This window comes from Dipteris shenzhenensis, chromosome 3 (genome assembly GCF_047967505.1).
Source record: "Dipteris shenzhenensis isolate YYH24624 ecotype China chromosome 3, Dip_SZ_1.0, whole genome shotgun sequence".
Taxonomy (NCBI): domain Eukaryota; kingdom Viridiplantae; phylum Streptophyta; class Polypodiopsida; order Gleicheniales; family Dipteridaceae; genus Dipteris; species Dipteris shenzhenensis.
The window spans coordinates 56,594,838-56,608,802 of record NC_141598.1 but is presented as its reverse complement, the minus strand read 5'-3'; the positions used below and the strand labels follow the sequence as shown (position 1 = coordinate 56,608,802).

The 13,965-nt window shown below is 45.6% G+C and overlaps 1 pseudogene; it reads left to right on the top strand.

Moving 5' to 3' along the window:
- Positions 1 to 5,345: 5,345 nt before the first annotated feature.
- LOC147904042 (uncharacterized) overlaps positions 5,346 to 13,965 on the top strand; it is a 30,667-nt pseudogene continuing 22,047 nt past the window's right edge.

Here is a 13,965-nt window from a genome sequence, read left to right as displayed (position 1 = left end):
CTTGTCGAGCACAGAGGCTGAGTACAGGGGTGCAGCAATGGCTGCATGTGAGGTAGCTTGGTTACGGAAGCTACTTGTAGATATGGGACAGACAATTCATGCAGCAGTTGTCATTCATTGTGACAACATTAGCAGCATCATGCTTGCTAATAACCTAGTTTATCATGCTAGAACGAAGCACATTGAGGTGCATTATCACTTTGTGAGAGAGAAGGTTCTAGCTGGTGAGATTGATCTTGTCTATGTCAGCACTGAGGAGCAGGTGGCTGATATTTTTACGAAGGCATTGGGTACCGAGAAGCTTCGCAGATTTAGGAGCTTGCTTGGTGTACGTGAGATGGATTTGAGCTTGAGGGGGAGTGTTGAGATATCAAGCTCTACCCCCGATATATCTCCTGGATGACTATCATTTATGTCACCGCCTATGTTAGTTGTACTCGTGGTGTAGTTAGACTACCACGTATGTTTTTGGTTTGGGTTCACATATGAACCACGTATTCTAGGGTTTGACATATAGGGTATTTCCCTCTTCTATTGTATTATTGTTGTGTGCAAAAGTGAAGAAAGGCTTCACCCTCCAACCTTGTGTCCTCTCTCTTTTGTGTGTTGTGAAGAAAGCTGAACTTGAATCTCCTATCTCTCTCCCTTATTCTTTACAGGGGCGAGGCACGGGCGGGTGGGGCGGGGCGGGCAGCGCGAGGCGCGGGTAGGGGGCGGAGGGGGGAGAGAGAGAGAGAGAGAGAGAGAGAGAGAGAGAGAGAGAGATTGTGATGGGGGGGTGGTGGAGAGAGGGGTGGTAGAGATGGAGGGGGGGAAAGGGGGAGAGAAGGGGGTGGTGGTGGAGGGGGAGATGGAGGAGAGGGGGGGGGGAGGGGGGGGGAAGAAAGAGGTGGTGGAAATGGGAGGGGTGGAGGGAAGGGGGGGGAGAATGGAGGGAGGGGGGGGGGGGGGGGGGGAAAGGGGTGGTAGAGATGGAGGGGGGGAGGGGGTTGTGGTGGAGAGGGAGGGGTGGGGAGAAGGGGGTGAGAAAAGGGGTGGTGGAGATGGAAGGGGGAAAGGGTGGTGGAGATGGAGGGGGGGTGGGGGGGGAAATGGAGGCCGGGAGGGGGAAAAGGAGGGGGGGTGGGGGGAGGGGAAATGGAGGGAGGGAGGGGGAAATGGAGGGAGGGAAGGGGTGGGGGGTGGTGAAGATGGAGGGGAGGGTGGAGGGGGAAAAGAAAAAAAAAAAACGAAAAAACTTGACGGATGGAAAACTTTGACGGAAAATGGAAAACTTTGACGGAAATCCAAAGGGAGGAAGAGATGGTCACTTGAACGCTCTCCAAGTCTTTCTCAATATAACGGGATTATTGAGGACCAATGGATGGTGGGTGGATGGCTAGGTTATAGCTGCGAGATGGGCTCGAAGCCCAGGGGATTCAATCTTCATTAAAGGGGAATGACACCTGCGTGCATGAACTTCAAGAAAACCCCGTATTTAAGATCCACTTAGGATGATAAAACACTCCTATTTAAGCTTATAAGAAACCACCAAAGTTCTATTATGTCCCCCCTTTCCTTAAATCTATGTTCTTTCTCAAGCATTTAGATTACTTTCCTTATGACTATTTAAAACCATACACAAAACCAAACTTGTTTGGACTAGTTACCCAAGCTAGCCTATACTATGTCCCCCGCTCTTAAATATGGCATGGCCCCCCTAACTTAAATTCAATGTTGGGAAAAAATAAAAAGGGCCCCCACCCCTAATGTATAAACTTATGCCTCATTTTAAAAAAACCATTGTACACTCACGTGATATCATAAGTTTCCTCTTGTAAATCCCTCGGGGCTCGAAGTAACTTACCATGCGAGGATGGGAGTAGGGTGGTGGTCGATGGAGAGGGAGGAGTGTCTTACGTAGGGCTCGGAATGGGGAAGAGGATGGAGGCAAGATGTGAAAGATGATGAATGAGGGGGTGGAGTGGGTTTTTATAGGAAATGGGTTTAGGTTTAGGGTTAAACCCTAAACTCTTCCCGAGCCATAACTTTTTATGATTAGCTCGGTTTGCTCTTCTGCAAAAAGGTGAAATGATCAAAATTTCAAGCTTTACCCATTCGTGTCCACTACAAAAAGGTTAATGCTTGGGGTTGATACGTTTGGCTAGAAATGGAAAAAAATTTATTCTCCTTACCCTTGAGTGTTATGTTCGTGAAAGTTCAAAGTAGTTTGTTTTTTACACATACCTATGTATATTTACTCGTTACTTGAGACGCTAGTCTCCTCGGCAGCGGCGCCAAATGTTAGCTCTTTCCCACAGCTTCCGTCGGAAGAGCAAGGTATTCTCTGTATGCAGGGTTCCGAGGCTTTTTGTCACCTACAGATATATCGGGGTTGTCGTTTGTAGTATACGTGTAGCTTAGGACCTCAGTTGTGTTCCGTTGAGAGATGTAGGCTTAAGTGTGGTAAGCCAACATAGTGCATGCATGTGTAAAAGGAACTTGTTTCATCATGGTTGAGGTAATGAAGACTTTCGTCTTCATTGGGGGTTGCAAGGTTTAGGAGGAGTTTAAGGGTTAGAAGGAGGTTCCAAGGTTTAGAAGGAGGTTCCAAGATTAGAAGAAGGTTCCAAGGTGTAGAAGGAGGTTCAAGGGTTAGAAGGAGGTTCCAAGGTTTAGAGAGAGGTTCTAAAGTTTAGAAGAGGTTCCAGGGTTAGGAGGATCCAAGGTTTAGGGTAGAGTACATGGTGGTGGAGAACTCATCTCCCTCGTAGATCATGGAGGTTAAGGGTTGAGGAACTAAGGGTTTAGGGGGAGCATAGGAGTGGGAGAGAAAGAAGGTGTAAGAGCATGGGGGAAAGAAGAGAGAGGAGGGAGGAGGAGGAGAGGGAGGAGGAGGAGGAGGAGGAGGAAGGAGGAGGGAGGAGGAGGGGGAGAGGATGGGTTGCAAGGTTGGAGGAGAGGGGAGGAGGAGTTGCAAGGTTAGGACATGCTTTTGGACGTAGAGTGCAAGGAAGCATGGACACTTGAAACAATTGCTTGGAATACCAAAGTAGAACTCAACACAATGCCCTAAAGAGTGTGGGCTTCATTCCATTATGGGGTATTTATACAAGTTGGAGAGCTTCTCTCTCTGCATGTAGGAATTGTAAGACATTCTCTCTCTACATGTGGAACTTGCATATAGAAGTTGCATGTAGGAGTTGCATGTAGAACTCGCATGTAGGAGTTGCATGTAGGAGTTGGATGTAGAACTTGCATGTAGGAGTTGCATGTAGAACTCGCATGTTGAACTCGCATGTAGGAGTGGCATGTAGGAGTTGCATGTAGGAGTAAAAGCAAGAACATAACATAGAAGCTTTATGAACAAGGAAGGTTTCGATGAAAAGGTGCCTCTTCTCGTTGAGGCTAGCGGGGAGGGACAAGCCATACTCTTCGAGTAGGCGATTTGAGTTTCCATTCGGGCATGGCGAGGTAATCAGGCTTGGTGTAGCGGGGGTAGTGGAGGGGGAGTTGGAAGACAGAGGGGACCTGGGGTTGGAGTAGGAAGGGCCACGAGGGGGGGAATTAGAAGACAAGGAGGATTTGAGGTGGTGGCAATTATTATCGACGGGTCGATGATCAAACGATGTAGCTGGAATGGGAAGAAGAGAGGAGGAGGAGGTGGTGGAAAGATTGTTCGAGGGAGGAGATGTGTTCGAGGAGGTGGGAGAAGTCTTGAGAAGATGAGTTCGAGGAGGTTTTGAATGCCATTGAGGATGATGGACGACGGAAGTCAACAGAAGTCGACGGAAGTTGTCCTAATCGACGGAAGTCGATGGACGTTGAGCCTTGCACAAATGACACTTATAAAGGGGCGCTTGTTCCATGTGGCGCAAAATTCATCCAAATCTATGAAAAACAAAAGAGCAAAAAGCAAAATCTAACAAATCAAATAAACGGCTTATATGGATGACACGTGGCTCAAGGAGGGAAAGAAAACCCAAACATCTCCCTAGGCTGCCTGGCTAGGAGTAGTTAGGTTTAGTGAGGATCTTTAGATAGGCGGGCCAACTAATAACAACCGTTTTCTGAAGGGAATTACCACTCAGTTGGCTTTTCTCCGTCAACGACTGGGGTTGGCGGAATCACAATCCCAGCCGTTGGATCAAAGTTTTGGAATAATGGGAATGTGTGCTTCACATCTTGACCGGCTCCATTATGTACACGACGGGCTATCAAAGGTAAGAACGAGCAAATCAATGGCTCGCGAATAGCGCCCCATCTCCACCCTTGGATGAACGTAGCCCCTTCGAATCCTATCGCTTTTAATTCGTTAGATCCAAGCAGGATCTAACAGTGCTGCACAAGCCAGAGCTCCAGACACAATACGCATCACGTGACAACCCCAATCGCCGCCAAATCACCCAATCAAAATTTGCCACGTGTCTCAGCTCGTGCCCGCCTCCCTGGAAATCAGCATTGGTTGCCGATTCTCGGTAGGAAAACCAGGGCAACCGGCTCCTGTGAGTCGCCACTGTGCCTGGTTTTCCTCCCGGAAATTCCCTACTCCATCCTCAACTTTTGTTGGAGAGATTGCAAGCACCGAAATTGCTCTGCTGCTGCTGCTGCTGCTGCTGCTTCTTCTTCTTCTTCTCGATTTTGGGTGCTCCGAGAGCTTATTGCTTCCAGAATTTCCATCATAAATTGGAAAGATTGCCGTCTTATTGCTTAATCTCGACATACTGTCGCTGGACGTTCGCCTTGATTTTGCTCGCACATCGACATGCGTTCGCTCTTGCATGCAAAGCATCCTTCTTGTGGTGTCGTTGATCGCGTTATCATCTGCATCACAGCTGCTCCTTTCATGTTGCTCGCAATTGCTCAATGCTTTGCTGAGCGCTCTTAGATTGCTCCAGGTTGTGGCGAGTAAATACTTTTAAATCGGTCTCTTCCATTCCTTCGAAGTTCCTGGCTATGGCTGCTGCCAGATGATCGCGACTTGTGCATGGATGCATTGATCTCTTTTCTGCGTCTCCATCGACCTGGCAGGCTGATTTCCTCCTCTTGTGGATGCCGTTTTGATTCCCACTCTGTCAATGCAATCTACGTCTTCTGCACGCGCACGATGCAATGCACAGCCTGTGATCTCGGATCAAGATTGGGCCTCTGCGAATTCGAAATTGCGGTTGATCGTCCTCTTGATCTCCCCCAGGACCGGCTCGGCATCATCGTGGTCCTTCTCTTGCTTTCGTAGCAGCTTGCACTGTCAGGGGCAGCTCCTTTTTCGTGCGATGCTCTTATGCGGCGCGTCCTGCAGTGTTGCTTGAAAACCATAACTTTGTATCTGAATTCTTTAGCTTTCCAGCATTCCTCCCGCCGAAACCATGTCGCCTTTGCAGCGCAAGCTCCGCAGGCCCCTGGGCTCCCTCAAAGACCAAACCAGCATCGGACTGGCAAAAGTCGCCAGCACTCGTGCTCCAGATGTAGAGGTGGCTTCAGTGAAGGCCACCAGCCATGACGATGTGCCAGTCGAGGAGAAATACGTGCAGGAAATGCTCCACCTCACTTCTTATTCAAGGTTTTACGTTAGCGCCTGTGTTGTAGGACTTCTGTTAAACCCACAATTGGATTGTGGCTATCAAGGCTCTCATGCTTATACACCGTCTCCTTCGCGAGGGCGACTTCTCTTTCCAGGAAGAGCTTCTATTGGGAGGGCGGAGGGGCATAAGAGTGTTGAATCTATGCAATTTTAGAGGCGACTCGCATTCTCTTGCATGGGACTATTCCGCTTTTGTGCGCACATATGCGCTGTTTCTAGATGAGCGCCTTGACTATAACTGTATCCATCCCGAGGATAGATCATTGAACCACCTAATCTCAGTTTATGACGGCTATGGAACGTTCAACGGATCCGATCGTCACTTTGACAATGGAAGAATGGATGTGTCTGGGCCAACCTCGAAAATCAAAACTGTAAGGATTTGAGACGTCAGGAACTGCTTGAAAGGATTCCTTTGATGCAGCGTCTATTGGAACGTGTACTCGCTTGCCGACCAACTGCTGCTGCCAAGTTGAATCGTTTGGTTCAAATTGCCCTGTATGCCGTTGTGAGGGAAAGTTTAATCCAGCTCTATATTGATATTTGCGATGGCTTGGCCATTATTCTGGATGCCTTCTTCGATATGGAGTATCTCGACTGTGTGAAAGCTTTTGGAACATATATGAGGGGAGCTAAGCAAGTAGATGAGCTGGCTTCTTTTTTCAACTTCTTCAAGAATCTAGGAGTGTGCAGAACTTCAGGGTATCCGTTGGTGCAGAAAGTTTCCGAGGATCTTCTGGAGACCATGGAAGATTTTCTCACGGATCGTTCTGAGACAAATTCACTCAGTCGCCGCAGGAGGAGTCGGGAACCAAGGCCTAAAAGTCCAGCGAGAGAGTCAGAAGTGGATGAAGTTTGTTATGAGGTAAATGGGACGAAGCCCCTTCCAGCTCCACCATTAGAGCAGGATCCAGGTTCTCAAAAGGAACAGAGTGCAGCAGACCTACTAGAATTCGATCAAGCGACAGTCTCTACTGAGGAGCTTGGACACCAGGCTTGCTCTAGCGATTTTCTCTGGAACCAGCCCTGAAATTTGAAGCCTTCCACGGGCTTCAAAGCCCTTTAGACATTCTAGCTTAGAGGGAAATGCCGACCACGCGTCACTTTCCGAGCGTCTCCGAGGGAGTGGGCGTGACCGGCGATGAATGTCATGAACTGACAGTTGGCAGTCGGGGGCGCGATAACATTTGGCGCGTCGTTAGGATCGTTTGGTATCTACTTCGGTTTTGGCAGGCTAATTACATGGCACGTGTTGATTGGCTGTGTGTATACTGTGATGTGTGGCGTTTTTTGAATGCTGTGGCGTTTAATTATTGGTTGAGTGTGTGTGTGCTTTTTGATGCATGGTGTTCGAGTTGTGGTGCATGTGTTTTGTTAGGTGATTGAGTATAGGGGGAGTGGGGTGACTGATTTTGTTTAGTGTGGAGGTAGTAATGTAGCTGTTTCGAAGAAGGAATGCGGAGGCAGAGGTGATTGGGAGGAGAGCATGGAGGCAGATCTGTTTCGAAGGCACGGAGGTAGTGACAGAGGAGGAGATCAACATACGGAAGAACTTGGGTTGCTGGAGGAAAGATTGACATACGAAAGAACTTGTGTTGGTACAGTTCTGTGTGTTTTTGTTGTGCTTTAGTTGTTTTTCTTCCGTTCGAGTGCGGTTAAATTGTTTAGTGCTTGCAATGGATTCGGTTGTAGAGGCTCCATCGTTTTTGTTGGGTATTAGTAAGGATGTTGAGGTGTTGGTGGTTTTTGATTCCACCAAAGGTGATCTTGTTGCTTCTACGGCTATTGAAGGCAATGTTGTTGGGGATTTGGTAGTTTGTTTGGGTGAGGATGAAGATCCAGTTCGCACTTGTTATGGATCTGGTTCGGACGGGGTTACATGTGTTGGTTCTGAGGATTTTTGCAACTTTGGAGGTGAGAGTTTGGCTGCATGTGCTAGTTGTGATATATTTGCGACTATTTTCTTTTTTACGTTTATTCCTGTTGTTTTGTAGGTACGAAGGATGGTGGTGCAGTTGCTGTGGGTTTTGTTCGCGGGTTTCTTCCTTTGGATCCAGATTTGGAGAGAGAAATTGAGGAGGGTGGTGAGTATAGGATATGTTGAGCAAGTTCATTCTACAGGTGTGCAAGAAGAGGGGTGATGGGTTTTTACCTGCCAGCAACTTTGCTTGCTTTGTTTAAGTCCTTCAATAGGATTTTGCGTAGGTTTCAGTAACGTCGTGTGGCCATCACTAGGATTGTAGAAGTTCCATTCGACATTTTTAAGAGTTCTTTGACCAGTGCTATGAATTGGTCAGTTAGGATGGATGGGTTGAAGGCAACTAAAAAGAGTGAGGTAGTTGGTTTGAAAGATGAGATGTTAGTGATCCTGATTTTTCTGCTTTTCATCCGAGGGGGCTTCAGAAGTGGTTCGCTTTCTTTTTGTTGCTTCGGTTTAGAGTTGGTAATGAGTTGCATGGGATAGAGTGGGCGCAGTTTGTTCGAGGACGTGACAGTTTCGGAGAGTTTGTAGAGTAAGTGATATTGATTTTATCTTTCTTGGTTTGTGATTTTATGTTTGTGTTTAATTCGTTTGTTTCATTTTGATAAGGTTCAATGATAGGCTTACGAAGAGTCATGTAATGAGTGTGAAGAGATATAAAGCCGATCATCTTCGCAAGCTTGTGTAAAGCTATGAGCGTGATTTTGTTATCACTTTTGATCGTTTGATGCGACACATGCCACCTGTTGTGGATAGTGATGATAACTTGTTGTATGCTTTTCTATAGCCTATCGACAATCAACGTTCTGTGGTATGTGTGTTTTGAACTCACGTTGTTTTTTGATGCTTTGTCTTTGTTTATTGTTGATTTCGTGTTTGTTTTCTTTGCAGATTTGGTATAATTGAAATTGGGTTAGAATTAAGACCTTGAAAGGTTTGGTGTGCTGCATGTTGGATACTGTGGGTGTTGGTGTTAAGGGCAAGTTCAACAATAAGTCTCTGTGGTCTACTGCTTTCAGTCATTTGTCTTTAGCGGGTGTTCCTGTTGAGGTTTCAACGAAATTCTTGGGTCATCGTTGTGTTTCATCTTTTGAAAAATACAATGCTATGGAGGAGATGCAGATGCGTGCTTGTGAAAGTCTGATTGAGAGGCCGTATGATGAATTTGGAAAGAGAAGGACTTATGAAATTGTTTTGGGAGAATGTATGGCTCAATACTCTCAGATTGTTGATGGAGTTATTGATTAAGGTGCGAGCAGTGGTTTGTTGACAGGTTCTGGAGGTTCTGTTGCAAAATTGCTTTCGAATGAATCCGTTGATCTTGAGGTTGGTTGTGGTTTGGGTGAATTGGCTGGCAGCGGCGCTTATGCTAGTGGTGCGGCATTTCCATCTTCTAGCGGTTCTAGTCTTTCATCTGGTGGCGGTTCTTTTGGATCTGTTGGTGCGGCGTTTCCATCTTCTGGTGGTTCTAGTCTTTCTTCTGGTGGTGGTTCTTTTGGATCTGGTGCTGCGGTGTTTCTATCTTGTGTTTCTGGAGGTTCTGCTTTCTTCTAGTGGTGGTTCTTTTAGATCTGGTGGTGGATCGAGTCTATGCTCAAGTGGTGGTCTATCGGACATTTTTGGTGGTGGTTCAGCTTGTGGTTCTGTTGGTGTTTCTGTTGGAGCGCTTCCTATTGGTGTTGATGATGTTAAGAGTTTCAAGGATGTTGATAATTTTGGGAACGCTTTGCATGAAGATGACGACTTCCTTCATGAGATGGTTCGCTGTTGCCCGAATGGGTTTGATTCATCTGTTGATAGGTTGTGTAGTTGTTCTCGTTATGCGAGCTATAATGTGGCAGGATCATTCAAGAATTGTGTTTTCAACTTTTATGGAAGTCCGCTTGTAGTGGACGAATCTGCTGAGAAGTAAATTTTGGACATAGTTTCCATCGTTTATTTAGACGAAATATTTGGTTCATTCGTTAGCTGTGGTTTTAATGGGATGTGCCATTTTGCCTATTGTTTTAATTTTACATGTTGTAGCAGGTTAACAGATTTAAATATACTTTGGAATTTTAGTTTTTGTTTGTATTTATTGTGTGGCATTTTTCTATTGGTTAATTTTTTTATGGAATGGGTATGTGTTAACTGGAGGTTCTGTCTACCTATTATTTTCTTGTGTGGAATGTTGACGTGTTCATTGGTGGTTAACTTAATCTCTAGCGGGCTGTTAGTTAGATCGTGCGGTAGGTTATTCTGCAAAATAAAAGCATTTAATATAATAGTTGTGATTAAATTCTCGCCGACGTCAGACCTTGACGGGAAGACCAATGAAAAAATTCATGTTGCAAATGAAGGCCAACAATTGGACAAGGTTTCAAATCTTTGCATATAAATATATGTATTTACCCCTATTTTCTTACTTTTGAAGGTCAATATCAAATTTTGTCCTTCAATATGAAGATTCGGGTAGGCCTTCAAATTCCAGGGTTGTTAGGAACTGACTCTTCTGCAAACAAAAGCACGAAAGGCTTTTCTTTTGGAGGAGGCCAAGGCAGAGGAATGCAAGCATTTGCAAGAGAGAAATCTACTACTAGCTGGGAGTGTACAGTTAGTCATTTGTGGTGCGCTCTCTCATCATCTCCACTCTTCTCCTCTCCCCTCTTCATATTTTGTCATGGTATTAGAGCTCCCTTGCTTTCCAATGAGGCATTGCAATCCGTATGCGAGAGTATGAGAGAGTGTGATAATTTGAGAGATTGAGAGATCGAGTTTTCTCGTCCATGAGAGAAAATTTCCATTGAGTGATACAGAAATTTCTGTCCATTTGAGAGGAATTTCCGTCTATGTGAGATTTAGTGATTCCTTGTATTGTTCTTCGATTTCGATTGAGAGAAAGAACTCCATTGTGAGAATGGAGAGAGATTCATGATTCATTTTCATAGTGTTTGAGAGACGGAGATAGTTATTCCTTGTGAGAAATCGAGAGAGAGATCTACTTTGAGAGGTTCATGAGTGCTTTCTTCTTTGAGAGATAGGGAGAGATGTCATCAACAAAGCAACTCTACAACTTATAGAGCTCCTACAACAGCTCAAGGGCCAAAAGGCTCTCTCAGCAAACCTTTACCTAAGGCTTAACTTAGCGCCTCCATCGACTTCATATCCATAGATAAGGAGATGAGTTCTCCCTTCTTCAACAACCTTTGTGCAGCTTCAACAAGGGCCGGCCAACAGCTCCTATCTCTTTCCAAGGCTTGTAGCCTCTACAATCTCCAAGATGATCCTACAACCTACGTCTACAGTCCCTCAACCAACGGATCTGAGAGCTCCATGCATCTAGGCGCCATCTCCAAAGCTCACAGCCTCACCACCCAAACCACTCCCTCTCCATCCTTGACTCTACGCCAGGCTCCAATGCCCTCCAATGGCCGCCTTCAACAACGACCCTTAGCAACTCTACAACTCACAAACAACGGCCTCTTCAGCATCCAACCACATAGCCTGTCATCTATAAGCGCACTACAACGAAAAGCTCTTGGTCATCGACAGCCAAGATTCGTTCTCCAGTAGATAGCTCCGAGCGACCCAGCCTTCACAGATAGAGCGCATCCAATGCTACAATGACTGGCAGTCTCGACAGCCTCTCAAGCAGTCTGTAGTTTCGACTAGTCGCTCCGTTAGCTGCTCCCGATGCCATCTACAACTGCAAAGTCCTCTGTTGCTCCAACGCAAACGATGACTCCCTCAGAGCAATACGCGACTCCTATGACACCTCCATAGCACAGCTCCGAAAGGCTAGTGCCTCTCTCCATCAATCTGCAAGCTCTTTACGGCCTCTTCCACCGAGAGCTATGGCTGTAATGCCACACAGCCATCTATGGGCTCGTGGCTCCTACCATCGATAGACAAACAATGTTCACGTAACCGCGACAATAGAATCTTTAGATGATTCCGTCATGGCAACCTTATCATGACATGTGGCATTTACCCTATCCACTAGGGTCACCACACAGAGCTATGGTCAAGAGACTGCCATGTGGCAGTGCTATCCCATAGGCCATGTTAGCAATAAGGACACATGGCACATGCCACATTAGTACTATCTTATCCTAACACGTGTACAGTCCACGTCATTTTGATACATCATCATTGCCACATCAGTAGTCCACATCACCTACCATGTCATCTGCCATGTCCCCTATGCCACATCATCATTGACACATTACCTACCACATCACCTATGCCACATCATCACTTTGACTAGTCAACAGTCAACTACCACCTCATCAATCAACAGTTGACCATTCAGTTGCCACATCATTAGTGCCACGTGGCACTGACCCTTGCAGGCACAGTCCCCTGCCAAGCACACTGTGCACACATTGCATGTGACCACACAGTTGCCACCTCAGCATAGGGCTCCACTGAAACACCTCTTGCTAGGCACAGTGCCACATCATCCCTGCATGTGACCCACATTGACACATCATCATTGAGCACCATTTGCACTCCTTTTGCTCCTCCACGAAGAATTTGAGGGTGCTCCAATGAGGAAAGTCGCTCAATTTTTCATGCTCTATGCGCTCATCACATCATGGACACATTTTGACACAAGTTATACTCACATTTGGGCCTCGCCAAAAAACCACTTCTACATGCACATCAGCCTCTACATCGACGCATTTGACCCAACACTTAAAAAGAACAAAAGAAAAGGAATTATTTATTGTTCTTTCATCGCTTGATGGTTGGTATAGATCTAGATCAGAGTAGACTAGATCACCATAGAGGGGACGCTTTGAATTTCCCCAAGTTGCCAATCTAAGCCATGCCTGAAATTACCGACTAGTACCTACTCGGAGTCAGTCCATATGCTCACATACGGTTTCACATCATTTCATTACCTAAAACCTGACGTTCATCAATTTAGTGAACAGACTTTAGAGAGTTCAAAGGCATTGCCGATTGTTCAATGGGCAGATAGCATTTGATTTCACACACACATGCCACCATTGTAAAGCCTATACGGCTATTTCATGGCATTGTGCACATCATTTCAGCCTTGTAAAGCCTCTTGGCTATTCCCGGCATCATTGCCACAAGCCTTGTAATACAGATTGGATTTTATATATTGCAGTTCTTGATCGACAGTTTAGATTCCACTTGGCACAGTCATTGTATTTGCAATTGATTCATACAGAGATTTTCACGATACTTTTGAGTACTTTTTTTTTTGCACCATGTCTACAACTAGCAACCTCAATCTGGAGGCATCTGTTAAGTTAGACAACTCCAATTATGGTACATGGAAATACCGAATGGAGACCATTCTTATACTTCAAAACAAATGGGAGTATGTCAATGGGTCTACACCTAGACCATTGGATGATCTAGCCAAGCTCTACTCCACCTGTTGTCATAGCACCAGTAGCGGCATCTACAACTACACAAACAGTTTTTGCACCAGTAGCAGATCTTGCCATTGCCCAAGCTCAAGCAGAATGGGATAAGAAAGCCATGTATGCCTATCATCTGATCAAACAGAATGTGCAAGATGTCATGCTAGGACAGCTCAACACAGTCAAGACATGGAAAGAAGCATGGGATATGTTCGCAGCTCTCTACGAGTCCAAGAACACATCTAGGATTCTGACACTGAGAAACCAGATCACAACCAGAGTTTTCACAATAGCAGTGAAACTAGTCATGCTTATGTACTCTGGATAAAAGACTACAACAATCAACTCGCAACAGCAGAAGAGACTATGAACCCCACAGAAATGGTTCAAGTAATCCTAAATGGACTAGGAGAGGGATACGAGAATCTAGTCCAGAGTATTGCCATCCAATGGCAAATTCCGACATTGGAAGAACTTCAGTCAGTCTTACTTGGTGAAGTACTCATAACTTAGGCAATTCAAGCACGAAAAGGTCATTCTAATGATCAAGAATTCATAGCTTCAGACAAAAGCAGAGGCAGAGGCAGATCAAACTAGAGAAGTGGTCATCATCAGCAACAGAGTCATCAACAAAATTAGCATCAGCATCAGAATCATCCTTAGCAGAATTAGAATCAGGAAAGAGGAAATCATTCCAACCGAGGAAGATTTCAAGTATGAGGGAATGCATCCACCAATGTGTCAAACATCCACTACAACTACTATGACAAGTTTGGACACTATGAAAGAGATTGCCACAAGAAGCAATACGACCAAAGCGGTCAATCCAACAATAATCAAGGGAATTTTTGCGGCAGAGGAAATCATCGTGGTGGACATTCTAGTCACAGTCATTTTGCAAATGAACATGGAAATATGTTTCTTGCAAGCGAGGAAATGCATCAGACTGATACAGTGTACCTAGTGTACCTAGACTCTGATTTTAATCCCAAAGAGGATTTTAGCTATCAAGTCGACCAAGTGGAATAGGATCCTTGGTATAT